The sequence below is a fragment of the Sus scrofa genome, chromosome 13 (genome assembly GCF_054392235.1).
Source record: "Sus scrofa isolate SSC_HxYL_T2T_F1_AM1 chromosome 13, Sscrofa_HxYL_maternal_Yorkshire_Landrace_v2.0, whole genome shotgun sequence".
NCBI classification, from domain to species: domain Eukaryota; kingdom Metazoa; phylum Chordata; class Mammalia; order Artiodactyla; family Suidae; genus Sus; species Sus scrofa.
In genome coordinates, this window is record NC_139395.1 from 139,042,568 (window position 1) to 139,068,966 (window position 26,399).

At 42.5% G+C, this 26,399-nt stretch overlaps 2 long non-coding RNA genes across 4 annotated transcripts in view; one reads left to right on the top strand and one right to left on the bottom strand.

Annotated features, from left to right (window-relative positions):
* LOC146397653 (uncharacterized) overlaps nucleotides 1-26,153 on the top strand; it is a 32,322-nt gene extending 6,169 nt beyond the window's left edge. The window contains exons 2-3 of the long non-coding RNA XR_014822651.1: nucleotides 23,330-23,446; nucleotides 23,966-26,153. This is a non-coding gene — a long non-coding RNA (uncharacterized LOC146397653). The remainder of the gene's footprint in view (nucleotides 1-23,329; nucleotides 23,447-23,965) is intronic.
* LOC106507401 (uncharacterized) lies at nucleotides 414-20,635 on the bottom strand. Of its 3 annotated transcripts, none has more exons than XR_014822647.1 (4): nucleotides 20,403-20,624; nucleotides 15,883-15,983; nucleotides 3,134-3,244; nucleotides 414-551 (listed from the first exon to the last, which is right to left on the bottom strand). It is a non-coding gene; the product is annotated as an uncharacterized LOC106507401 (long non-coding RNA). The 3 variants fall into 3 exon arrangements; XR_014822648.1 differs by lacking the exon at nucleotides 3,134-3,244 and adding an exon at nucleotides 2,032-2,318 and having other exon boundaries at nucleotides 424-551; nucleotides 20,403-20,635; XR_001303355.3 differs by lacking the exon at nucleotides 414-551 and adding an exon at nucleotides 2,179-2,318.
* Nucleotides 26,154-26,399: the final 246 nt, after the last annotated feature.

Below are 26,399 nucleotides of genomic sequence, written 5' to 3' on the forward strand. Positions count from 1 at the left end.
GGCAATAAATACTAGCAGGGATTGTGTCAAACTAAAACGTCTATGTTTGTCTAAAGGGGAGTATGGAATATAAGATTTATAATTCAAAATAAGTCTTTATTGTGTAATAGGAGTATGATTGCAGGACAGATGGGGGATGTATCCAGTAGCTGGACACTCACTATACCCCATTTCCCTAAAAGAACAAAATCACAAGTTTTATTTTATAAACAAAGGCAAATCATGACCCTGCCAAGAATCACCTGGTGATCATCAGAGCAGGGAGGGTGTCCCGACACTCAGGCTGGCAAAGCCAAGCACAGCCTTGGAATCAAAAGCTGGCATACTTTATAAGAGCATGAAATAGTTAATCATAAAATAGATTTGGAAAGGGCCACAAGGTCCATCCCATCAGATGTTAAGGAAAGGACGCATCAGCTGGATGAGCCTCATTTCCTTTCTTGCCCTCTTGACATGCAATCCTGTAGTTTTGTGGATGAACTGATTTCTTCATTAAGGGGGCAGATGCTTTCAGCTCCAGTTCAGCAAAGGCCCAATGTTGCCAGGGTTCCCTATTTTTAAGACAAACTTGTGATCATTATTTTTATATGAAACTTCCAAATGTTTAAAAGTTGGCTTGAATTAAAAAATAAACAAATAAAAAAGGGGGGGGGAGTTCCCGTCGTGGCTCAGTGGAAAGGAATCTGACTAGCATCCATGAGGACACAGGTTCGATTCCTGGCCTCACTCAGTGGGTTAAGGATCTGTCATTGCCGTGAGCTGCAGTGTAGGTCACAGACAGAGCTCGGATCTGACATTGCTGTGGCTGTGGTGTAGGCCAGTGGCTACAGCTCTGATTCCATCTCTAACCTGGGAATCTCCATATGCCTCGGGGGTGGCCCCAAAAAGACCAAAAAACAAAAACAAAAATAAAAATAAAACCCCACATGGATCAAACACAACAGGTCTATTGGTGACACTGAGCCCAACATTCTCCAGCTTCCACATGGACCCCAGGGCAGAACACCAGGATATCATGACTGGGATCTCTACAGAATTGCAGGGCAGGGAGGGGCTGCTGCTCGAGAAGGGGAGAACTAGATGATGGACTGGAGGATGGAAGGGAAAACCACTCTCTGTGAAGTCTGTGTGTATGCCCTGCTGGTTAAATTATGATTCTTGAGAATAGGGACGGTCTCTCATTTTCCTCTTCCACCAGCACCTGTCACAGCAAATGTTCGCAGGATGGAATGAAATGAATGGAGCAGAGGGAGGGATTCCCCCTTTGCTGACAGGCTTTCTGTGGGTAGACAGGTGAGATGCAGGCCCCATTACCAAGTTACCTTCTGAGTCTCACGGCCTCCTGGAGTATGTATAGGAAGGACCCAGATGATGCTGTTGTCATCTTCAAAGTGGGAAAGAGGAAGACTCGTTGCTGAGAAGAGGGTCTGAGTGAGGCAGCCTCCTAACACCAGGCTAAGGGCCACCTCTGAACAACTGGGGGACGTTTCCATTTTCCCAGTTTAGGCTAGAGGAGCAGTGCCTGCCCCAGGGCACCTGGAGAGCCCAAGGCCACAGGTCCCTGGAATGAGGTTGCTCACTGGGTGGGCCTGGCCCTCCTGCAATGTTCCATCCCTTGCAGGAGGGGCCACAGTAAGTCAGGGGGTAAGATCAGGTGAAGGTGGGTCAGGGGCTGTGCCTGCTTTGGGAGCATCACGTTTTCCTCCAGGTCCGTGGCTCCCTGAGGAGGAAGAGCATCGAGCCCTGGGACTCCTTGTTCCCCAATTTTGTATTAGCTGGCCGCTGGACCTGAGAGGTCCCCTCTCCCCTCCAGCCCGATGTGTCCTTGTCACAGAGGGTTGGGAGATATGAGCTCTAAGATTCCTCCCAAGCTTCATGATTTTTTGATCTTCAAGAGAAAGATGCCTTTTAAAGCCTCCCTGTGGGAGTTGGAGTTCTCCTGGGGCTTTTCACCCTCCCTCCACCCCTCTCCAGCCTCATCAAAGATCTGCACCATTTGCCTTTCCCTGGATCTACTCCCATGGTTCTCACCTGCTGCTCCAGTGGGGGGCAAGAAGGGGGGGTGGGCATGGCATGTGAAACCATCTACTTTGAGGTGCAAATTTCCAAAATTGACCAGTTGGCAGGAAGGAGGCATTTATTACATTTGTTTTCTCCTTCTCCCTCCTGCACTTTGCTGGGACCTGCATTAGAATGGGATCCTCTTGTTTCTAAAGACTCTGATGCACCCCAAGCATCTGTGGGTGAAACATGAAGACAGCGAGTTTCATGAAGGCTGGGGTCTTTGTCTGCTTAGTTCAGCACTCAGTCCCCAGCACCTAAAAAAAAAAAAATGCCTGGCATGTAGTAGACACTCAATAAATATTTGCTGTATAAATGAATGGAAAGTGAAGGACAAAGCCAGTGGTTTTCAACCCAGGCTGCACATTACAATTACTTGGGGAACTTTAAAAAAATACTGTTGCCTGGGTCTTATGTGGGAGATTTTGATTTAATGGATTTGGGTGCAGACCCAGGAATCAACATTTTAAAAAGATTTCCCAGGTGATTCCCATGCGTTACATAAAGCAGGATTGAACCAAGGAGATGGGTGACTCCCAAGGACCTGGCCTCTAACCTACAGTCCCAGGGCAGCTCTCCCACCCCCCACTTCCTTCCTATCCTCCTCTCCTGTCATCCAAGAATGGGATCGTGAATTGGGAGCTTCCCGGGCTGTAGTGTGATTTTGACTGGGAAATACTTAGGAACCAAATTATAAATACAAAATAGACCTTGGTTCCCCCGAAGAAGGCAAATTCTTTTTTTTATAATTAATTTTATTTCATTTTTAGGGCAACCCTTGTGGCATATGGAAGTTCTCAGGCTAGGGGCTGAATGGAAGCTACATCTGCCGGCTTACACCACAGCCACAGCAGTGTGGGATTCTAGCTGTATCTTCGACCTATGTCACAGCTCATGACAACACCAGATCCTTAACCCACCAATTGAGGCCAGGGATGGAACCCAAATCCTCAATGGATACTAGGCGGGTTCATTACCGCTGACCACTGAGCCACAACGGGAACTCCAGCAAATTATAAAAGGCATTAAATTCATCCAATCACAAATCATAAAACACTGATCAAGGACTTACTATGTTCAGGGGAGTTGCTGGGTGGTCTAGTGGTTAGGACTTGGCGCTTTCACCACGGTGGCCTGGGTTCGATCCCTGGTCTTGGAACTAAGATCCCTCACCACCCCATGGCTGAAAAAAAAAAAAAGAAAAAAAAGAAAAAGAATTTGCTGCGTTCTCGACCTTGTATTTTATATTTTGCCCTAAAAACGCCCAGAGCTTCCCTGAGGTATTCTGTGATATGGCCTGATATTTGAGAAATTTGTCTGAGGATGTTTCAGAAAAAGAGTCTGACCTTGATGTCAGAAGCCAAGTAACACCTGAAATTACAATGAAGTATTGCCTTTCTGTCTAGAGAGAACGCCAAAGGACGACATTTGTTTGAAGATTTTCCGTGCCACATAAGAAAGTACTTTATTACCCACTGTGCTGAACTGATTCCTAATTGCCCTTTGTCTACATCTTGTACCCATTAATTTCATTTTTTTATTTTGATTTTTTTATTCACATATAGTTGATTTATAATGTTGTGTTAGTTTCAGGTGTACGGAAAAGTGATTCTGTTATACATACATATTCTTTTTCAGATTCTTTTACATTATAGGTTTGTGGGTATGTGTGTGTGTAGTTTTAAAGCCTTTGAGGACAGGGTACATGTATAATATTGATCTTATTCTAGCATCCAGCCCCCTCCAAAGCCTAGGCATTACGGACATGGGAACAATGACTAGATACTCTCTTTTTTTGGCCACATCTGAGGCGTATGGAAGTTCCTAGGCCAGGGGTCGAATTGGAGCTGCAGCTGCTGGCCTACACCACAGCCACAGCAACACCAGATCAGAGCTGCATCTGTGACCTACACTGCAGCACACAGAAAAACCAGATCCTTAACACATTGAGCAAGGCCAGGGATTGAACCCACATCCTCATGTCACTAAGTCTGTGTTCTTAACCACTGAGCCACAATGGGATCCCTTAGATATTCTGCACAAAGGAGAAAAATCTCAGCCAGAGGATCTCAGCTAACTATGAGGATGAACAGTAATGGAGAAAGAATGCTGCCGTACACCAGTGGGTGCACCACGGGCACATCCCTGGACTTGCTTCCTGCGCCTGATTATTTCCTAGGCTTTTAGCTCTAAGCTCTTATTATTTGAACACACTGAGAATTATTCATTTACTGCTTAACCCTGGATGGGTTTACTGAAAAAAAAATGTTATGTTTTCTTCTTGAGATCTTAAAGAAAAGATATCCCCTGTGTGGAATAGGTTAAATGTGGTTTTGTCTATGGGCAGGAGGAGTTCTTAGGGTTTTTTTGGGGGGGAGGGGGGGCTGCACTTGAGGCATATAGAGGTTCCCAGGCTAGGGGTTGAATCGGAGCTGTAGCTGCTGGCCTACACCACAGCCACAGCAATGCAGGATCCTTAACCTATTGAGCAAGGCCAGGGACCAAACCTACATCCTTATGGATGCTAGTCAGATTCATTTACACTGAGCCACGAGGGGAACTCTGCTGAGTTCTTGGTTCTTAATCAGTTATTTTGCCTCAAATGACATGAATGAACAGGTCAGTCTTTTTGCACTGCTCCTCCTTGGTAGGAACCCATTCATTATTTTATTCAACCCTCACAACAATCCTACCAGTGTGCTATTATTCCTATTTTACAGAGAATGACATTGATGCATAAAGAAGTTAAGTGCCTCTTTCCTTCTTAAAATTGCATTGATTTTTTTGGGGGGGGTTGGGGGGGGCTGTGCCCATGGTGTGCAGAAGTTCTCAGGCCAGGGATCAAACTTGCGCCACAGAAGTAACTGGAGCCACAATAGTGACAATGCCGGATCTTTAACCTACTAGGCCATCAGGAAACTTCCATAAATTGCATTGATTTTTGACAAGGTAGAAAAGGATAGACAATAAGAATGCATGTTACTTAAAACCCTTGTGTTATGTCAAACCACCACAGTTGACAATTTGGTTGTGGTTGTTTGCTTTGTCTCCCCTAAGTTTTAACCCTCTGAATGCAGTTCACAATATCTCATATAAAGAAGCCTTCCAGGATTCCTGTCAGTTTCCTTTTAGGTATATTCTCGTAGGCTCTCATAGCTCTCACCTAAGTAACACAACTAATTATCTAGTGTCTGTGTGTCGGCAAAGGTTGCATGTTTCCTGAGAGCAGAAGCCTTGTTTGTTTTGCTCACCGTTATTTTTTATACGATTTTTATTTTTTTCATCACAGTTGATTTACAGTGTCTATCAATTTCTGCTGTACAGCAAAGTGACCCAGTCATACACATGTATGTATATATATGTAACTATATATATATATATATATATATATATATATTCTTTTTCTCACATTATCCTCCATCATGTTCCATCAGAAGTGACTAGATATAGTTTCCAGTGCTATACAGCAGGATCCCATTGCTTATCCATTCCAAAGGCAATAGTTTGCATCTATTAACCCAAAACTCCCAGTCCATCCCACTCCTTCCTCCTCCCCCTTGGCAACCACAAGTCTGTTCTCCAAGTCCATGAGTTTCTTTTCTGTGGAAATGTTCATTTGTGCCATATATTAGATTCCAGATATAAGTGATATCATATGATATTTGTCTTTCTCTTTCTGACTTACTTCATTTAGTATGAGAGTCTGTAGTTCCATCCATGTTGCTGCAAATGGCATTATTTTTTTATGGCTGTGTATCTGTTCCACATGTTCTTAATCCATTCATCTGTTGATGGACATTTAGATTGTTTCCATGTCTTGGCTATTGTGAATAATGCTGCAGTGAACATACGGGTGCATGTATCTTTTTCAAGGAAAGTTTTGTCTGCGTATGTGCCCAAGAGTGGGATTTCTGGGTCATGTGGTAGTCTATATTTAGTTTTCTAAGGTATCTCCATACTATTTTCCACAGTGGTTGCACCAATTTACATTCCCACCAACAGTGCTGGAGGGTACCCTTTTTTTCCACACCCTCTCCAGCATTTGTTATTTGTTGACTTGTTAATGATAGCCATTCTGACTGGTGTGAGGTGGTACCTAATTGTAGTTTTTATTTGCAGTTCTCTAATAATTAGTGATGTTGAGCATTTTTTCATGTGCTTGTTGGCCATCTGTATATCTTCTTGGAGAAATGTCTCTTCAGGTCTTTTCCCATTTTTTTGTTGTTGAGCTTTATAAGTTTGTATATTTTAGAGATTAAGCCTTCATTAGTTGCATCTTTTGAAATTATTTTCTCCCATTCTGAGACAGTCTTTTTGGTTTTTTTTATGGTTTGCTTTGCTGTGCAAAAGCTTCCCAATTTGATTAGGTCCCATTGGTTTATTTTTGCTTTCATTTCTGTTGCCTTGGGAGACCTAAGAAAACATTTGTATGATTGATGTCAGAGAATGTTTTGCCTATGTTCTCTCCTGGGAGTTTGATGGTGTCTTGTCTTAAGTTTAAGTCTTTAAGCCATTTTGAGTTTATTTTGTGTATGGTGTAAGGGTGTGTTCCAGTTTCATGGATTTACATGCAGCTGTCCAGTTTTCCCAGCACTACTTGCTGAAAAGACTGTCTTTTTCCCATTTTATATTCTTGTCTCCTTGGCTGAGGACTAACTGACTGTAGGTGTCTGGGTTTATTTCTGGGTTCTCTATTCTGTTTCATTGGTCTGTATATCTGTCTTGATACCAGTACCACACTGTCTTAATTACTGCAGCTTTGTAAAATTGCCTGAAGTCTGGGAGAGTTATGCCTCCTGCTTGGTTTTTTTCCCTCAGATTTGCAATTCTGGGTCTTTCATGGTTCCATATGAATTTTTGTATTGTTTGTTCTAGTTCTGTGAAAAATGTCATGGGTAATTTGATAGGGATTGCATTGAATCAGTAGATTGCTGTGGGTAGTATGGCCATTTTTATGATATTAATTCTTCCAATCCAAGAGCCTGGGATATCTTTCCATTTCTTTGAATTCTCTTTAATTCTCTTGATTAATGCTTTATAGTTTTCAGCGTATAAATCTTTCACCTCCTTGGTCAGATTTATTCCTAGGTACTTAATTTTTTGTGGTGCAATTTTAAAAGTTATTGTATTTTTATATTCCTTTTCTAATATTTCATTGTTAGTATACAGGAATGCAACTTATTTCTAAATGTTAGTCTTGTATCCTATTACTTTGCTGAATTTGTTGATCAGTTTGAGTAGTTTCTGGGTTGAGTCTTTAGGGTTTTCCATATATAGTATCATGTCATCTGCATACAGTGATAGTTTTACCTGTTCTCTTTCAATTTGGATTCTTTTTATTTCTTTTGTTTGTCTTATTGCTGTAGCTAGGACTTCCAATACTATATTGAATAAAAGTGGTGAGAGTGGGCATCCTTGTCTTGTTCCAGATTTTAGTGGGAAGACTTTCAGCTTTTCTTCATTGAGTATTATATTTGCTGTGGGTTTGTCATAAATGGCTTTGATTATGTTAAGGTATGTTCCCTCTACACCCACTTTGGTAAGAGTTTTCATCATGAATGGATGTTGGACTTTGTCAAGTGCTTTTTCTGCATCTATTGAGATGATCATATGGTTTTTGACTTTTCTTTTGTTAATGTGGTGTATGATGTTGACTGATTTGCATATGTTGAACCATCCTTGTGAACCTGGGATGGATCCCATTTGGTCATGGTGTATGATCTTTTTTATATGTTGTTGGATTTGGTTGGCTAAAATTTTGTTCAGAATTTTTGCATCTATATTCATCAAATATATTGGCCCATAATTTTCTTTTTTGGTAGTATCTTTCTCTTGTTTTGGTATTAGGGTAATGGTGGCTTCATAGGATGTCTTTGGAAGTGTTCCTTCTTCAAACTTTTGGAATAGTTGAAGAGGAATGGGTATAAGTTCTCCATTGCATGTTTGTTAGAAGCCATCTGGTCCTGGACTTTGGTTTGTAGAGAATGTTTTTATTACATAGTCAATTTCATTTCTAGTGATCCATCTGTTCAGATGATCTATTTCTTATTGATTCAGTTTTGGCAGGCTGTAAGTCTCTAGAAAGTTGTCCGTTTCTTCTAAGTTGTCAAATGTGTTAGTATATAATTGTTCAAGGTATTCCCTTATGGTGTTTTGTATTTCTTTTTTTTTTCTTTTTGTCTTTTTGCCTTTTATAGGGCCACTCCTGCAGCATATAGAGTTCCCAGGCTAGGGGTCTAATCGGAGCTGTAGCCACCGGCCTATGCCACAGCCACAGCAATGCCAGATCTGAGCCAAATCTGCGACCTACACCACAGCTCGTGGCAATGCCAGATCATTACCCCACTGAGCAAGGCCAGGGATAGAACCCACAACCTCATGGTTCCTAGTCGGATTCAGTAACAATTGTGCCATAACAGGAACTCCAGTGTTTTGTATTTCTGTAGTATACATTAAGGTTTCTCCTTTTTTCATTTCTTATTTTGTTTATTTGGGTTCTTTCTCTCCTCTTCTTGGTGAGTCTGGCCAGAGGTTTGTCAGTTTTGTTTACCCTTTCAAAGAGCCAGCTCTTGGTTTTATTGATTTTTTTCTATTGTTTTTTTGAATCTCTATTTTATTAATTTCCTCTCTGATCTTTATGATTTCCTTTCTTTTGCTGACTTTAGGGTTTTTTTTTTTTTTTCTTCTTTTTCTAATTCTAGGTGGTGTGTTAAGTTGTCGATTTGAGATTTTTATTCTTTTTTGAGGAAGGCCTGTCTTGAAATGAACTTTCCCTCTAGGCACTGCTTTTTGTGGCATCCCATAGATTTTGAATGGTTGTGTTTTCATTATCATTTATCTCAAGGTATTTTTTAATTTCCTTTTTGACTTCCTCATTGATTCATTGGTTTTTTAGTAGCATGTTGTTTGGTCTCCATGTAGTCAGTTTTTTCTCATTTCTTTTCCCGTAGTTGATTTCTACTTTCATGCCATTGTGGTTACTTGAAATAATATCTATACTTTTAAATTTGTTAAGATTACTTTTGTGGGAGTTGCCGTCATGGCTCAGTGGTTAACGAATCCGACTAAACCATGAGGTTTGGGGTTCGGTCCCTGGTCTTGCTCAGTGGGGTAAGGATCTGGCATTGCTGTGAGCTGTGGTGTAGGTCACAGACCTGGCTTGGATCTGGCATTGCTGTGGCTCTGGCATAGGCTGGAGGCTACAGCTCTGATTAGACCCCTAGCCTGGGAACCTCCATATGATGCAGGTGCGGCCCTAGAAAAGACAAGACAAGACAAAAAAAAAAAAAAAAAAAAAAAAAAAGATTAGTTTATGCCCCAGTATGTGGTCAATTCTCGAGAATATTCCATATGCACTTGAAAAGAAAGTATATTCTGATTTTTTTAGATATAACGTCCTGAAAATGTCAACTAAGTCTAACTTTTCTATTGTGTCCTTTAGGATCTCTGTTGCCTTATTGATTTTCTGTCTAGAGGATCTGTCAGTAAATGTGAGTGAAGTGTTAGAGTCTCCTACTATTATTGTATTCACATTAATTTCTTCTTTTATGTCTGCTGGTATTTGCTGTATGTATCTGGGTGCTCCCATATGAGGGCATATATATTGACAATTGTAATACCCCCTTTCTTGACTGGATCCTTTTATAATTAAATAGTGTTCTTCTTTGTATTTTTTATGGCCTTTGTTTTAAAGTCTATTTTGCCTGATATGAGTATTGCAACTCCTGCTTTCCTGTCTTTTCCATTGCCATGAAGTATCTTTTCCCATCCTCTCACTTTCAATTTATATGTATCTTTGCCCTAAGGTGAGTCTTTTGTAAACAGCATGTAGGCTCTTGCTTTTTTAATCCAATCTGCCACTCTATGTCTTTTGATTGGAGCATTCAGTCCATTGACATTTAAGGTAATTACTCATAAATATGTCTTTGTTGCCATTTTAAACCTATTTTTCCAGTGATTCTATGTTTCTCCTTTGTTCCTTTCTTTTTTTTTGGTTGGATGATTTCCTTTTGTTTTATGCTTGTGCCCTTTTGTTTTTAGTTTTTGTGAATGTAATGTTTGGTTTGATTTGTAGTTGCCCTGTTTTTCAAGTATGTTAACCCCTTCCTATATCTGCTTGCTTTAGCCTGATCGTCATATAGGCTCAAACACATTCTAAAAGAGTCTAGATTTTCTTACTTTTCCTTCTCTACATTTTATGATTTTGAAGTCCTTTTTTGACATCTTCATGTATGTCCTTTTACTGTTCCTTGTGTTTATTGTCACTTTTACAATAGGTTTTTTTTTTTTCCTTTTAGATCTGTATCCTGGCTTATTTAAATGATTGCTTTCCAATTGTCATTTCCTCCATCCTATTCTTTTTTTTTATTTAGAAAAGCCCTTTCAGTATTTCTTTTAGAATGGGTTTAGTATTGCTGTACTCTTTTAGTTTTTGTTTGTTGGATAAACTCTTTATTTCTCCTTCTATTTTAAATGATATTCTTGCTGGGAGACTATTCTAGGCTGCAAATTTTTCCCTTTTAGAACTTTGAATATATCTTGCCGCTTCTACCCTATAGTGTTAATGTAGAGAAATCAGCTGATAGCCTTATGGGGGTTCCCTTATAATTAACGCTTTTTCTCTTGCTGCCTTTACAATCCTCTCTTTATCTTTAACTTTTGCCATTTGTATTATAATATGTCTCGGTGTGGGCCTATTTGGGTTCAACTTGTTTGGGGCCCTCTGTGCTTCCTGTATCTTGATATCTGTTTCCTTAGATTTGGAAAGTTTTCAGCCATAATTTCCTCAAATATATTTTGTTTTTGGTTTTGGTTTTTTTTTTGCCTTTTCCAGGGCCGCTTCCGTGGCATATGCAGGTTCCCGGGCTAGGGGTCTAATCAGAAGGCCACCGGCTTTCGCCAGAGCCACAGCAACACAGGATCTGAGCCGCATCTGCAACCTACGCCACAGCTCAAGGCAACGCCAGATCCTTAACCCACTGAGCGAGGACAGGGATCGAACCCCAAACCTCATGGTTCCTAGTTGGATTTGTTAAACACTGAGCCATGACAGGAACTCCCCTCAAATGTATTTTCAATCCCCTTTTGTTTTTCTACTCCTTCTGGAATCCTTATTACCACTTTATATTATCCCATAGACCTCTTATATTCCTTTCATGTTTTTTCATTTGGTTTTCTGTCTGCTTTCCTGATTGGGTGATTTCCATTATTCTATCTTCCAAGTCACTTGTTCTTTCCTCTGCATTATTCATTCTGCTCTTTGGTGCCTTTAGCTCAGTTTGCATCTCTGCAAATGAATTTTCCAATTTTTCTTGGCTCCTCCTTATATTTTCTAGTTCCTGTCTAAAGTAATCTGCATTACTGTTTACATCTGCTCCTAATTCCTTCATATGCACCCTTAATTCCTTCAGTATTTTCATTATCTCCTTTTTGAATTCAGTGTCTGTTAGACTGCAGAGGTCTGTGTCATTATTTGCTGCTTCAGGTGAATACTCCTGTTCTTTTAACTGAGAATGGTTCCTGAGCTTCTTCATTTGCTTATATTTTTCTTATTCTGTGAGTTTACTGAAAGCAACTACTGTAGTCTTGGAGGGCTATTTCTATGCAAGAGCAGCCCTTTGTATTCTGCAGGGGGTTATTATTAATTTTTGGCATGGGAGTTTGGATATTTGCTGTCTCTTTCTTTTGTGTGAGCAGGCTGTCGGCCCCAGGGTGCTGAGTGTGTTTCCAAGAAGAAGGAGGCAATGGGTAGGGTGGTGCAGACTACTCCTAGTTGCAGGGCCCTGGGAAGTGGTAATGAGACTCAGGCAGATTTAGGTGATGCCCAGAGCATTTGGCAGAGGTAGCAGAAGGGTGTGTGAGTTCCCAGGGGAGGGAGAGCAATAATGGGTGGTGTCTGGTTGCAATGTCCTCATCTCTGTTGCCCTCTGAGGTAACCGGGGCCACAAGTGGTACCTGTTCACGGACCCCTAGTGGTGGCAGGTCATGCCCACCTCTGGACTCAGAGAAAGCTGTAGCGGTTTGCCCTCACCACCATGGAAACCATGGAAGAATCACTCTGTCCCACTTAGCCCATGCAGGAGGTGCTGCATAGCCTGCTCCTAGTTGCAGGGTCCTGGGAAGTTACAGTGATCAGGCATGTGTGGGCACTGCCTGGAACTTTTGGTGGTGGCAGCAGCAGGGCAGGTATGTTCCCAGGGGAGTGAGAGCAACATTGGGTGGTGCTCTGTTGCAGTGCCCTTTTTGCCATCCTCTAAAGTGACTAGGGTGGCAGGTGGAGCCTGTTCACAGACCCCTAGTGGTGGCAGGCCATGCCCCCCTCCAGTTTCTGAGATGACTGCTATGGTTTATTCCCACCACCTGTAGATCACACAAAAGGCACCATGTCACACTTACTCCCCAACTGCCCTTAGCCCACATAAGAGGTACCCAGCCACCCATACCCCAAAGAAGAGGTGCCAGGTCTCCTGCAGCCCAAGCAAGTGCCCTTTTGCCACCCTTAGCCTCACCAGAGGCACCCTGCCCTCTGAGAGCCTGCACATGCACAGGGAAAGAGATTCCTATGGCGGTCCTCCCCTCCTCCTCTCACCCTCCCCAACAATGGCAGCTTGCTTCTCCTACAGGCCCAGCCCATCTCCCAGGTTCCCTTGGCTGTGGTGTTCCATTTGCTAACCCATGGCACACCACTCCCTAGACCCTCAGGCTGTCTCCACACAGCCAACCATAGTCCTTTCCCTGGAACTGACCTCCAGAGCCTGAGTCTCCACATCCAGCCCCCACCCCCGAGCGTCTCAGGCTGTAATATCCGGGGCAGTGGTGCAGATGATCTGTGCAGCTCTCACTCTGCTTTGTCCTCCTCAGTCCAGCTGCTGTGCTTTTCTCAGTGACTTTGAAGTCCTTCCATCTCAGCTGATCTCCCTGTCAATAAGGTGGCTTCCCAGGTTGTGGGTTCTTTTCCTCTTTAACAGCTCCCTCTCAGAGTGCTAGTCCCGTCCTGATTCTTCTCTCTCTCTTTTTCTTTTGTTCTACCCGGTTATGTGGAGGGTTTCTTGCCCTTTTTGGAGGTTTAAGTTCTACCAGCATTCAGTAGATGTTCTGTGTTTATGATTTTACATGTAAATATGGTTTTTTTTTTATGTGTTTGTGGGAGAAGGTGAGTGTGATGTCTTACTCTCCTGCCATCTTGATCTTTCTCTGTTTTGCTCACCATTATAACCTCTAACCCTTAGACAAAGTTTTACACATAACATGCACTTAATATTTGTTAATTAATGCAATAGATAGCCCAGTACATCTAAATTTATACTCCTAGATGTAAGGTACACCTAGAAGTACAAATGCCAGATCAAAAGCATGTGCGTTTTCACTTTTAATACATACTGGCAAAGTGTCCTTTTCAAAATTTGTATCAATTTACATCCCCTACCAACAATGTGTAAGAATGCCTGTTTCATCCCATCCTTGCAAACCAGATTAATCTTTGCTGATCCAAGTGAGGATGGAATCCCCAAATATTTAGTCTATTTTTCTTACTGTAAATAAAATTGGGCACCTTTAAAATCATCTAAATTTCCTTTGTATTTCCTTATATGTGGGCTCTCTGTTCTTGGCCTTTGCTCATTTCTCTATTGGATTATAAGTCTTCTCATTATAGTGACCCTTTATATTTAATAAGGAAATTAGCCCTTTCTTATACATGTTATAAATAGTCTTTGCAGCTAGTCATTTGACTTGGTTCATGGGATGTTTTTTTCATGTAGTTAAAGAAATATGTAGTTGAAACCGCAGTTCTTTAAATTTTCTCATTAGAAAAACATTCTCCACTCTAAAATATAACATTCTCACAGGCTTTCTTCTGGTATTGTCATGGCTCTTTCTCTCTTTCAAAATTAAGTCTTTGATCCATCAGAAATTTATTTTGGAGGGAGGTATGACAACATATTTTTTTATTTATTCAGTGAGGTCCTTCAGAATTGACTCTGCAGGCAATGACCCAGATTGAGGCTTAACTCTACCTCTAGAACAGCCCCCTGATTGAAACTTTTTTTTTGGTCTTTTTAGGGCTGCACTGTGGCATATGGAGGTTCCCAGGTTAGGGGTTGAATTGGAGCTGCAGCTACCTGTGCCACAGCTATTCCAATACCAGATCTGAGCTGTGTCTGTGACCTACACTGCAGCTCATGGCAATGCCAAATCTTCAATCCACTGAGGGGGGCTAGGGATTGAACTCATGTCCTCATGGATACTAGTCAGGTTCATTACCACTAAACCACAGTGGGAACTCTGAAAGCTTTTTAAGTTACCCCATCCAGATGACTCCTTCTGAAATTAATTCATTCATTTGCTCAATCATTCATTAATTCATTCAGTACTGTGCCTATTATGTGCAAGGTATTATGTGATAGAGTTTCAGAGATCAAAGATGCAGGTTTTTGGGTTTTTTTTCCCTTGAGAATGTTAGACTAGGGAGCACATAGTAAACAGATAACTATTTAAACACATGTGCACACCTATGCACTCACACACATACACAAACAAATGTGGATGTAGAAGCATAGGTTTTTATGAAAGCCCAGTGAGGAACACCTAACACAGAGGAAGAGGTGGTGGTGGGACTTTCTGAGGTCAGTGAGCAATGTCTGAGCATCTTAGAGAATGACCAGGCACTAAGCAAGCAAGGGGAATTGCAGGTTGAAGGGAGAACACAAGAAGATTGAAGGGAAAAACTACATGGCAGGAAGTAGAGAAAGATGAGGCTGGAGAGGCAAACAGAGGCCAGGTAACAGAAGACTTTGTGTGTCAGACGTGACTAGGCCCTCATGCTGAGGTCAATGAGAGCCAGTAAAGGATTTTAAACAAGAGTGTGACGTAACCATATGGTGATGGATTTATGGGAGCCAAGAGGAACAGGAGGACTATCTGTTGGGAGACACTTGTAACAGTCCAGGTGTAAAATAATATAAATGTAAGTTAAGATGTGTTATTAAGAATGGAAAGTAGCAGAGCTTTGCTGCATAAAGTGGCATGGAATTCTTTGTTCCTCTCATCTCCTCTAGGCTATGCAATCTCTCATTGCCTCCTCGGCTCCCTTTCTTTCAATGCTTGCCACATTTCATTTTCTCCCTCTCTCCCCTCCTAAGCCCCTCCACTTGTCAGTATAACAGGATATGTCTTTTAGTTGTTAATGTCTACCCACTCAGAGCTTTTGGCCTAGAGAAATTATTTCTCTGAGAAAGTTAAGTAGACACATTTGTGTAGGTGGCAAGAAGCTTTCTGAGAGAAAGAAATCAAGTCCCTAATTGCTTTCTTTCTTGAGGATCAGTGTTTTCAGTTCTCATGTGATGAGTTTTAGTCTTAAAGTGTTGATTGGCCACAGGTGTGGCTCTACCAAAATTTTGCCAAAATGACAATAAAGGAGTAAAAATGGACCCAAGAACATAGAGAACAGGAGGGCAACAACAGACATGACATTTAAATGAGCTTTTGGAGGATGGAAAGCAGATGAAATAGTGGTCACCAGCTTTGCAGGAAGGAGCAGACTATAACTTAAGGGTCTGTCATAGAAAACTCTGGCATTGAGTAGAACCACAGACTCTTGAGAGATTTAGGATTTGGAGACTCCACTGAGAAAAAGGCATGAGACTCTGATCAGAAAGCAAGAGCCACTGTGTGAAAGTCTGCATATAGTGTGTAGGGAACCAGATCTCTTCCCCATCCCAGATAACCAGAGAATTGATATTTGCATCTATCCCTCCAAAAATTTTGGCTCAGTGTTGAAAATCCTAAAGAAAAGCCAGTCAGTTGATGGCTCTGTCCACATACCCATATCCACATGCTCTGGAGCTTCCTGGTAGTTTTCGGTGCTTCAGTCTTAAAGTGAATAGAGATAGCCAAAGATCTGACATGTTGAAGAGTGCCTACAACTGAAAGAGACAAAATCAGATACAATAGAAGAAAACAGACAATATAGAGAGCATAAGAAATATTATTGCACAGTTCCCTGGTGGCCTAACCACTAAGGAATTGGCCTTGTCATTACTATGGCTTGCGTTACTGCTGTGGCTCAAGTTTGATCTCTGGCCTGGGAACTTCCACATGCTGCAGGTGCAATCAAAAAAAAAAAGTATTATAAAAAAAATGATGATACTGCATTACAAAATAAGAACGAGGTCGAGTTCCTGCTATGGTGCAGAGGGTTAAGAATCTGGCGTGTCTCTGCAGTGGCTTGGGTCACTGCTAAGGCATGGGTTCAATCCCTCGCCCAGGAACTTTCATGTGCCACAAGTACAGCCAAAAAGAAAAAGAAAAGAAAAAAGAACAGTATGAGAAAGGACCAATCATAGAACAAGGGAGTCCCTAGGGGAAAAAAGTCAGTGGAATTGATATAATCAAACATATGGAAAATTTAATTAATTGGAGTCACAAATGATGGAACATTTGGGGGAAAAATAATAGATTGTAGAAAAGCAGGCAAATGTAAAACAAAATAATTATAAACTCCAGGAAATACAAGGGCCACACAAAATTAGAAGCATAATCTAACTCATTACTTGGCTCAATACTCGGAAAAATACTTGCATAACCAAAATAATGAAATATAACCATATTTATGGTTAATATTTAATCAAATATTTAATGATGTTTGGTTAAATTGGTGTCAGTTTAACCAAATACTGTGATATAGCTATGTTTGGGAGATAGAACAGGAAAAATGGGTAGGAAGTTGATAGGAAATGGCTAAAATTGATTAGAAATTAGAGAAGAATTGGAGGCGGAAAAACTAGCTAAAAGGGTTGTGGGTAGTAGCCTCTAGAGAGCAAGGTTAGAGGATAGGAGGGTTGCAAAGAATGGATAAGGGACTGGTGTTTTCAATATAGGCCTTTAAGTACCATTTGACTTTCAAGTCATGAACATATGTTACTTTGATTTAAAAATATATATGTGTGTGACTGGGTCACTTTGCTGTACAGTAGAAATTGATGGAACATGGTAAATCAACTATAATGGAAAAAATAATCATAAAATAAAAAAATTTAATTATTGATAAAAAGAACACTGCTAAGGATTGAGACAGATTTGCTTGAAATCAATGAAAAGCGGTAACGACAAAGCATCATAGGCTCCCTATGGCATACAGTAAATACTCAAAAAATATCAGCAGTTATTATTATTATTATTATAACAGTGTGTAGAGAAGTCGACAGACTTTGCAAAATCATTCCGGTCCATGCCTGGCCTTTGCCTATAACTGGGAGGGATTTCTCTGGTGTCAGCTGCAATACTTAGATTTGTCTTGAGAGCTGGGTATTGTAGCTCCTCCGAAATCAAGAGAAAGGCATAACTTGGTGGAAAATAATTTCTCTTGCAGTGGAGAAAGCCTCGTAGACACCACCTCAGCAAATAATCAAGGCTAATATCCCCCTGATATCAGGTGACTATTTTCTGTAAATTTAAAATTATTTCAAATTAAAAGTTAAAAAAAAAACTTGTAGAGAAGAAAAAGCAAAAGCTAGGAATAGACAATTTACAGAAAGGCAAAGTGGTCAATAAGCATAGGGACCCCAGCACCCCTAAAAATCAGATGCAACATTTAAAGTTCATGAGGTGTTACAGGAGCCCCACCAGTATGGCAAAAAGTTGAAGAAAAGAAAACCAATGACTACTTATAATATTGGGGGAGAGAATCCCCCTAAATGCTGTCTTTTATAAGTAGAAAAGTAATGGCAACCTTTTTGGAGATCAGCTTTGTTTTACCTTTAAAATAAAAAAATCCAGGCATTCCCATTGTGGCACAGTGAAAATAAATCCAGCTAGTAACCATGAGTTTTCCGGTTCAATCCCTGGCCTCCATCAGTGGTTTGAGGATCCGGCATTGCAGTGAGCTGTGGTGTAGTTCGCAGATTCGGCTCAGATCTGGTGTTGCTGTGGCTGTGGTGTAGGCCGGCAGCTGTAGCTCCAATTGGACCCCTAGCCTGGGAACCTCCATATGCCATGGGTGCAGCCCTAAAAAGAAAAAAAAAAAAAAAAGAGAGAGAGAATACATAAATAAATAAAATATAATAATCCATATGCTCTTATACCTAATTGTCCCTCTTTTTGCAATCTATGGGGATATTATGACCATATTTTAATGAATTTTTCCAAGTGGCCCACCGAAACCAATATTAAAATCCAAAAAAAAAAAAAAAGAAAATAAACAAACAAAAAACCCCCACAAAACACCAGAGACTAAGCCAATAAAAGGAAGAGTTAGATTTGTATAAGAAGACTTGGGATGTCTCTTAGTCTCTGGCCCAGGGCCTCGGCCACAAGGTGGTTATGGTGGGTCACCTGGAATGAGAAATGGCAGGGGGAGGGGATTTGATGCATGATGGGGTGGGAGAAAGGTGAGGGAGAGACAGGCAGAAGGGAAGCAGCGAGGTCAGGGGGCAAAAGGCCACAGCTAAAAAAATAATCTCCCAAAATAAAAACAGCATGTCTGAAAGAGACTCATTTATGTCAAATGACACATGTATATGTACATTTATATATATATCCAAAATACTGTCAACAAATAGTTAATGGGATCATTTCAGGGTGGTGAGATTTTAAGGATTTTTTTTTTTTTTTTTTGTCTTTTCAGTGCCGCACCCGCGGCATGTGGAGGTTCCCAGGCTAAGGGTCTAATCTGAGCTACAGCTGCCAGCCTACTCCAGAGCCACAGCAATGCCAGATCTGAGCCACATCTGTGACCTACACCACAGCTCATAGCAATACCGGATCCTTAACCCACTGAGCGAGGCCAGGGATCGAACCTGAAACCTCATGGTTCCTTGTCGGATTCGTTTCCGCTGCACCACGATGGGAACTCCAAGGATTTTTTTTTTAAATCCTTTCTTCCGCTTTTAAACATTGTTTAAATTATTCCAAAGAGCATATCCTAATTATATAAACCAAAACAGCAATAAAGCTGTTTTCACAATGAGAAACCAACAAAACCAAAAATAATTTGCCAAGTATCCATCGCCAGTGAATTTACCTGATGATTTCTTTAAAATAAAATGGTAACCAGCCCTATCCTGGAGCATTTACCTTGCCATGTGATGAAGGCGGTGGTATTTCCTTTATGTATTCAAATGCTCCCTCTTGCTCTGAAGGAATCCTTGGCATTTTGAGAATTGTTACATGAGGATACATGCCCCATTTCTAACCCTGGGATTATGTCCTAGGTTTGGTTATTGTCTGTTTCATCAATTGTGCTATCCCCCTTCTGCAGAACAGGACACAAGAGTTGAGGGGATTAAAGCCCCTGCATGGCATCACGCAATTGAGAGCATTGACATAGCCCCCAGGAGCTGGAGATAAGCTAGAATGACAATCCTGAACATTCTCAGTCTCCCAGATCAACTTCTTCATCCTGCTGCTGCTTAAGTATCCATGCAAAACCCCCCACCCCCTCCGCCCCCTCTGGAGTGGAGTGGAGTGGTTGCAGGGCCAGGCCCCTCCATGGATGCTCTCTGATCACAGAACCGCTATTATTTTCCCTCCACCAGCCCATGGAAAGTCAGCGCAAGCCCGTCAGCAAACTTTCTAGAGTGATGATGTTGGCTGCTTTGAGGGCCCAGTCAACCGCTGCTGCCTGGCTATGCTTCCCGTGAGCCTGTTTCATCATAAGTTCCTAAAAAAGTTATTTAAGCCAGCAAAACTCCCACAACAGAGACCAGCTGGAGGAGTGCCAGGCAGAGGCCTTGACATCAGAGTTCCGGGCCCTGGGAAGGATGATAGAGAGACTAGCACAGCAGCCAAGCAGTGACCAGTGCCTCCAGCCGGCCACAGCTGCTGCCCTTGGGTTCACTTTGCACTCAATTAAGATAACAGGCTCTTAGAATACTAAAATCAGGGCATCTTTGGATGTAGACCCGTTGACACTTAGAATCAAACTGTCGCGAGCAGGAACCCAGGAACCTTAGAATCTTACCCTGGAAGGTACCGGGAGGTCCCCTGGTCCTGTCTCCCCTCCTAGGAGACAGGTGTTTCTTCTAAGGAAGCTGAGTGCAGCCAGGGATGGCCACAGTGCCTCGAGACTGTGGGACATTCCCAAGATAGCAAACCTGAGAAGCATTGTTGTGGCTCTCGTTTCTGAAACAGTATCTGAGGCCAAAAACTGCCTCTCCTGCTTAGCTACCTGAACTGTCTCATCCCTGAAATCTCTGGTGTTCTTATACTTTCTTAAAACTTCCTCCTCCACTGGAGGCAGTTTGAGGAGGAAGAGGAGGTTTTAGAAACTCTTGAGGATGCTTTCAGTACTTCCTCTGCTCACAGACCATCCCTGAGAAAAAACAAGAGAAACAGCAAGTTCTTACCTCTCTCCACTTCAGAACTATGGACTATTTTCGTTGACATCTTTGCCCTTCTCCCCAATTTTTTTTGGCTCTTATATCTAAAAACAAACAAGGAAAAACAGCCTGTTCTGTGAACTGTATAGAATCTGAGCTAATTTGGTCCCCTCTCCCCTCCCCTCCATCGCAGGCTCTGGTCACAGCCCGTGAGCATTAGAAAATAGCTTGTCACCCACTTGACTCCCCGTCTCATTCTTAAAGGAAAATATTTATATTATGCCACAGAGAGAGTTTCCATGGCAGTGACGACAGGAACACTGTTGCCCTGGCAACACATGAGCCCATCGTGAAGGATCTGAAATCCCTTTCATAGACAAATAAGGAAAGTCTGTCAAAAGTGCTGTTCAGCTGGTGGGGGCGGGGAGGCCTAAAAGACTTTCACCTCCTAGTTCTCCCTCTGACTCCTTCTCCTTGGTCTCAAGCTCATCTCCTTCTGTACACTACTCTCTTGGGAATTTTCCCAGTCCCTGCTCTTTCAAGGCTGGCCTTACCCTTTTCCTGATCCGCTGTGGAACACCACAAAAGGTTAAGGGCTGGCATGCAAAGCCATGCCAAAGATAACAGGAATCAGAATCGACAGACAAATTGTCCTTTTTATAGAACTTTCTGCCTGCCCCCTGGAGACTGGGTGCACGTTCTTCTCTGTCAGCCCACAGCCTCTGATGAGAGAGTGTTGCAGGAAAGAGAGGCCAGCCTTCCCTGAGGTTCCATGTACTGGTTGTCACATGTCGGAGCCTCAGCTGTAAAATAAGAGAGTTGGGTAGCTCGTTTTAAGAATTTTTATGAATCAGGAATATACCATCCTCCAGCTCCCAAAGGCACTGGAGATCCCTCTTGGCGAGCTTGGGAACTCACACAGGACCTTGGGATAGAAGTGCTGGAGGAGGAGTAGCACACCCACACTGCATGAGTCAGTGCCTCTTAAATCAGAAAATGCAACCGGCACACACATGGAAGCATCATCATTATCAACCTCATTATTAGGGTAGAAGTCACGAAAATAGACGGCCATCTCAGGGCCACTCTATTGCAAAGCCTTTCCCTGGAGATGGTGCTCCAGCAAGCTGATTAAATAGATAAATGAGCCCCTCTGGGAAGCAGCGGCTTTTCTCCTGGAGGAAATCTCTTCAGCACATTTCATGCCCATCACTGGGGCCTTCTCTGAGAAGCTAGAAAGGCTGACCTGTTTACTTTTGTTCTTCCTCCTGCTTCTAACTTATGCGGAGAAAGCTTTTTCAAGAGAGGAAGAAAGCATCTTTATCATTTTACTAGTAGGCAAGGATGTTGTTCTACCAGTTTGGTATGGAGGCGAGGAGAAATGCAAATTGCAGAAAAAGGGAGGGAAGGGGGAAGCTGAAATACCTCTTCCCCAAAGCACTTCTTGGAAAGCAGAAAGTTCACACAGCCAGCTCAGACTTATTCAGACCTCTGACCTAACTGAGAGCTATGAGAGGCGGGGTCGGGGGGAAGGGGAACCTTTGGAGTCATCAGGGCCAAATGCAATACAACACCCTTCCCACCTCTAAGTCTTGGTTTTTGCATCTGTAAAATGGGAGAAGCAATATCCACTTCATAGGGATTTTGTAATGGTTATTAGTTTTCTGTGTCAACTTAGCTAGATTATAGGATCCATTTATCGAATCAAAAACTAATGTAAGTGTCTCAGTGAAGGTAACATGTAGGTATGGTTAGCATCTATAATCAGTTGACATTAAGTCAAATAGGTTACTGTCAATACATGCATGGGCCTCATCCAGTCAGTTGAAAGCCTTGATAATAAAACCTGAGGTTTCCAGGAGAAGAAATTCTCCCTCAAAACTGCAGCATTGACTCCTGCTTGAGTTGCCAGCCTGCTCTGTGGATTTCAGACTAGGATGGCAACACTAACTCCTGTCTCAGCTTTCAGTCTGCTAGCCTACCTTATGGATTTTGGGTTTGCCAGCCCCCACAGTTGCATAAGCCAATTCCTTAGATAAATCTGTGTGTGTATGTGTGTGTGTGTGTGTGTGTTCATGTATACACACATGTATACTTATGTAATATGAATGTATATATACTATGAATACATACATATGTATACAATATGAATATACAGGCATACCTTGTTTTATGACACTTTGCTCTATTGTGCCTCACAGATATTGTGTTTTTTACAAATTGAAGTTTAATGGCAACTCCGTGTCAAGCAAGTCTCCTGGTGCCATTTTTCTAACAGCGTTTGCTTACTTCATATCTCTACATCACATTTTGGTAATGCTTGCGATATTTCAAACTTTTTCATCATCATTATATTTGTAATGGTGATCTGTGATCAGTGATCTTTCATGTTACTACAGCAAAAAATATTATGACTCTCTTCAGGTTCAGATGATAGTTAGCATTTCTTAGCGATAAAGTCTTCTTAGATTAAGGTAGGCACATTGTTGGTTTTAGACATAATGCTATTAAACAGTTGCTAGACTACAGTATAGGGTTAACAGTAAACAAGACTTTTATATCTACTAGGAAACTAAAAAGTTCGTGTGACTCACTTTATTGCAATATACTTTGCTGCAGTGGTCTCAAACCAAAATTCTACTATCTCTGTGATATGCCTGTATAGATATGTGTATATTCTGCTTATGTGTGTTCCAGCTTTCTGGAGAATCCTGACAGATATAGGCTGTTTTGGAGATTGAGATAATATACATGTAGATATGTTTGCTGGGCCCACCCAGATGCAGCCCTGCTGACTAAGAGAGCCCATTTTTGCCTCCATATCCCCTGGCGCCTGCTGGCCACAGCTGATTGCACTAGACAGGAGCTGGCAGCTCACCTAAAGGCAACCAGTCATGGCCTGGCCTGATCTGATCCAAAAGGGAGATCCAGGCCAGTTCATTTTCTTGTCTTAGGAGCCTGAATAGGAACTAAAGAAAGAATTCACCGACTGGTGGAGGACAAGTCAAGTCAATGATGGAGCACTTTGAAAAGGAACGTAACTGGGAGTCCTGGAATACGACTGTCATGGGGTATGATCACATATGGATCTATGTTTTTGTGAAATTGTCACTGATCTTTAAATTTTGGAAGATTTCACATTAAAATCCAGCCAGAAACTCTATAAAACAGAGCATGGCTGTAATCCGCTGGAGCTGGGCTGCTGTCTCTCTACACGGGCCATGTATTTTCCCAACCAGCCCCCATCTCATGCTGCTCTGCTCTCTCTGGCCTGCCTCATGCTTATGTTACCTGCCTGGCACATGCAGGCACTGCTCCTTACAACCCCTGAATTAGAGGACAGGTCCTTAGGCAATTGCTTCTCAGAAACCAGAGTTGCTTTGAATCCAGAGCCTGCAGAATTATGCAGATTAAACCTCGATATGGTTCCTGTGCCCAGATTTCCTTGAGGCTCCCTTTAATCTTTTACACAGAGCCTTATAATAAATCCTCTTTACTAAAACTAGTGTGAATAGGTCTGTGTTCCTTTTGGTAGCAGAAATCCCGTACATACAAGGGTAATAATGAAAACTCTCCCTTTCTCTTCCCAGCTTTCTCAGAGCCCAAGTCTCTCAGAGGCTGCAGTTTGCACAGTGGGCTGTTATCTACAGAGGACTCCAGGGAACACTGGCTGGTGATGGGCAATTGCAACCTCAGGGAGCAGATGGGCACCAGAAACAGGGTTGGACCCACTTTCGCCAGAAGAGATACAGGGATAAGAGCTGTGGCAGGCTAGCTTATGGACCAAGAGTTTGGTGAATGCCAAAGGAACTCCCATGAGGTACCTCCCTGGAGTTCCCTGGGGCCAGGTGTAAGCAAGACATAGACTGGTCCTCTGGATACCTCGGAAAGCCAAAGGACTTCAGGGAAACTGACCCACACCAGCAATGAGCATGAGCCTTAGCATTAGCACGGGACCTGGGGTGTGGAGGACCTCACCTGGACTGAGGAAGGGGTCCCAAGGCAGCTGGGCCTGTAGGCTGTGGGAGATTTTTAGGGGCACTGGGCAGAGGCTACTTATCAATCAGTAAGGAAGTGTACAATGTGTTAACCATGGGCATGGCTGACTCTGTGACTCTAAAGGCTTTGACCCACAAGGTAACCATTCATGAAATAGGCATCGTGGATATTGGGTCCTTGTTGTTACTAGTTAGCTTGGAGTGAGGATTGGTGACTTTATGGGTTATTGCTGGCACAGCCCTGGGAGTTTTCCTGTGTCATCTCTGCGAGGACATCTCCAGCAGCTCTGCTTTGGCAAGGACTTTGGTTCAGAGACGTGTAAGTTCCAGGGGATTGCACTTTGCTTTCACTGACTCCCAGGGCTCTGGATGGGAGCCACCAATCTCAGTGCACAGTGAGGTCTTTATCTTGCCTTCTAGAGGCAGCAAGTATCGCCGGAACACATTCAGGCCCAGCCCACAGCATGGGCCTGGGGTGAAAGCAGGATCTCTATGCTGAGACCTGGACACATTTTGACAGTAGAAAACTTCTCAGTGTCAAGTTTTCAGTTAGTATCAGGAGCAAGGAGCATGGCTGTCTGAGCAAGGAGGAAAACAGGGTAGTTTTCTTGACATTGTCCATGATCTAATGAATGGTAAACCACCTTATGGACCTGGTTGGGTCTCTCTCATTTGAAAATAAGTTTTTAAAATTCAAAATGACTTTCAAAGTAGAGAATTTGGACAAGACACAAAAGAATAAAGAAGAACGTAAATATTAATGTTATGTGGTATAAAGCAGTTTCCAAGCGAGGGACATGGTTCAGGGTTAGGTGAAACTCATCGTGAGTTCTTTCCCCTGTGGAGCCAGCTACAAAGTCCATGGACTCAGGTTAGCCCAGGAACACCCAGTAGCACCCATCACGTGCCAGGGTCTGCTCTGAGCTCTGGAACAATAGCCCCCATTCCTGGAGACAATAATTACCTTCACTTAGAAAACTACAGAACTGTCCCAGCAGCCAGATAAATCTCTGAATTCCTTTCAACATTGCCTTAAGTCAAGCATAACCTTCCACAAACACACCTCTACCCACCCACAAGGAGCTGTAATTAATTCCTGCCATGTTGTCACACACAATATACCCCCAAAGCCAATGGCTCTTTTTAAACAAGAATGGCCTCAGTACATGTCTCCAAGCCAGCTCACCATGTCCAGGTCTGTGTCTGGAAGGCCTCTGCCTCCCTCCCAGCTCACATGTCCACCTGGTATGTGTCCCCACACTCCCTGGACTCCCTCCAACAGCTTGTTTCAGGTCGGCCAATTCAGCACATATTCGTATAGGGCCATGCATCACATAAAACAAGTTCTGAGACCTTGCTTTAAATAAGCTGCTCAGGTGAGAGTTCCCATTGTGGCTCAGCAGTAATGAACCTGATTGTATCACGAGGATGCAGGTTCTATCCTGGCTTCGCTCAGCGGGTTAAGGATCCGGTGTTGCCATGAGCTGTGGTGTAGGTCGCAGACCCGGCTCAGATCTGGCGTTGCTGTGGCTGTGATGTAGGCCAGCAGCTGTACCTCTGATTCGACTCCTAGCCTGGGTACTTACATATGCCATGGGTGTGGCCCTAAAATAAATAAATAAATGAATAAAAGCTGCTCATGCAACAGATCTCCCAGGAGAACATTGTTTCTTTCCTACATGTCAACAGCCCTTGGATCAATCTCTAACTAAAACACACTCCACAAGTCCTGCTTAAGCCTCCCAATTAATTTCATCTGAAAATAAACCTCTACTCAGCATGTACCACATTCTAGGTCCTATGTGAGTGTGATGAACACCAGCTGATTAAGATGTGTTTACCATCAATGGGTCACAGGGCTCCAGCATTTAAGTGAGAAAGGGCCCAAGACCATGGGGTGCAACCTTTCATTATGTGGGGATGTGTCTTATTTCTCCGCAGTTAGTGTCAGAGCCAGGCCTGGAGCCCAGTTCTTCTAACTCTTTGACTAGGTATTTGCCATTCAATCGGGAAGGGGCAAACTTGA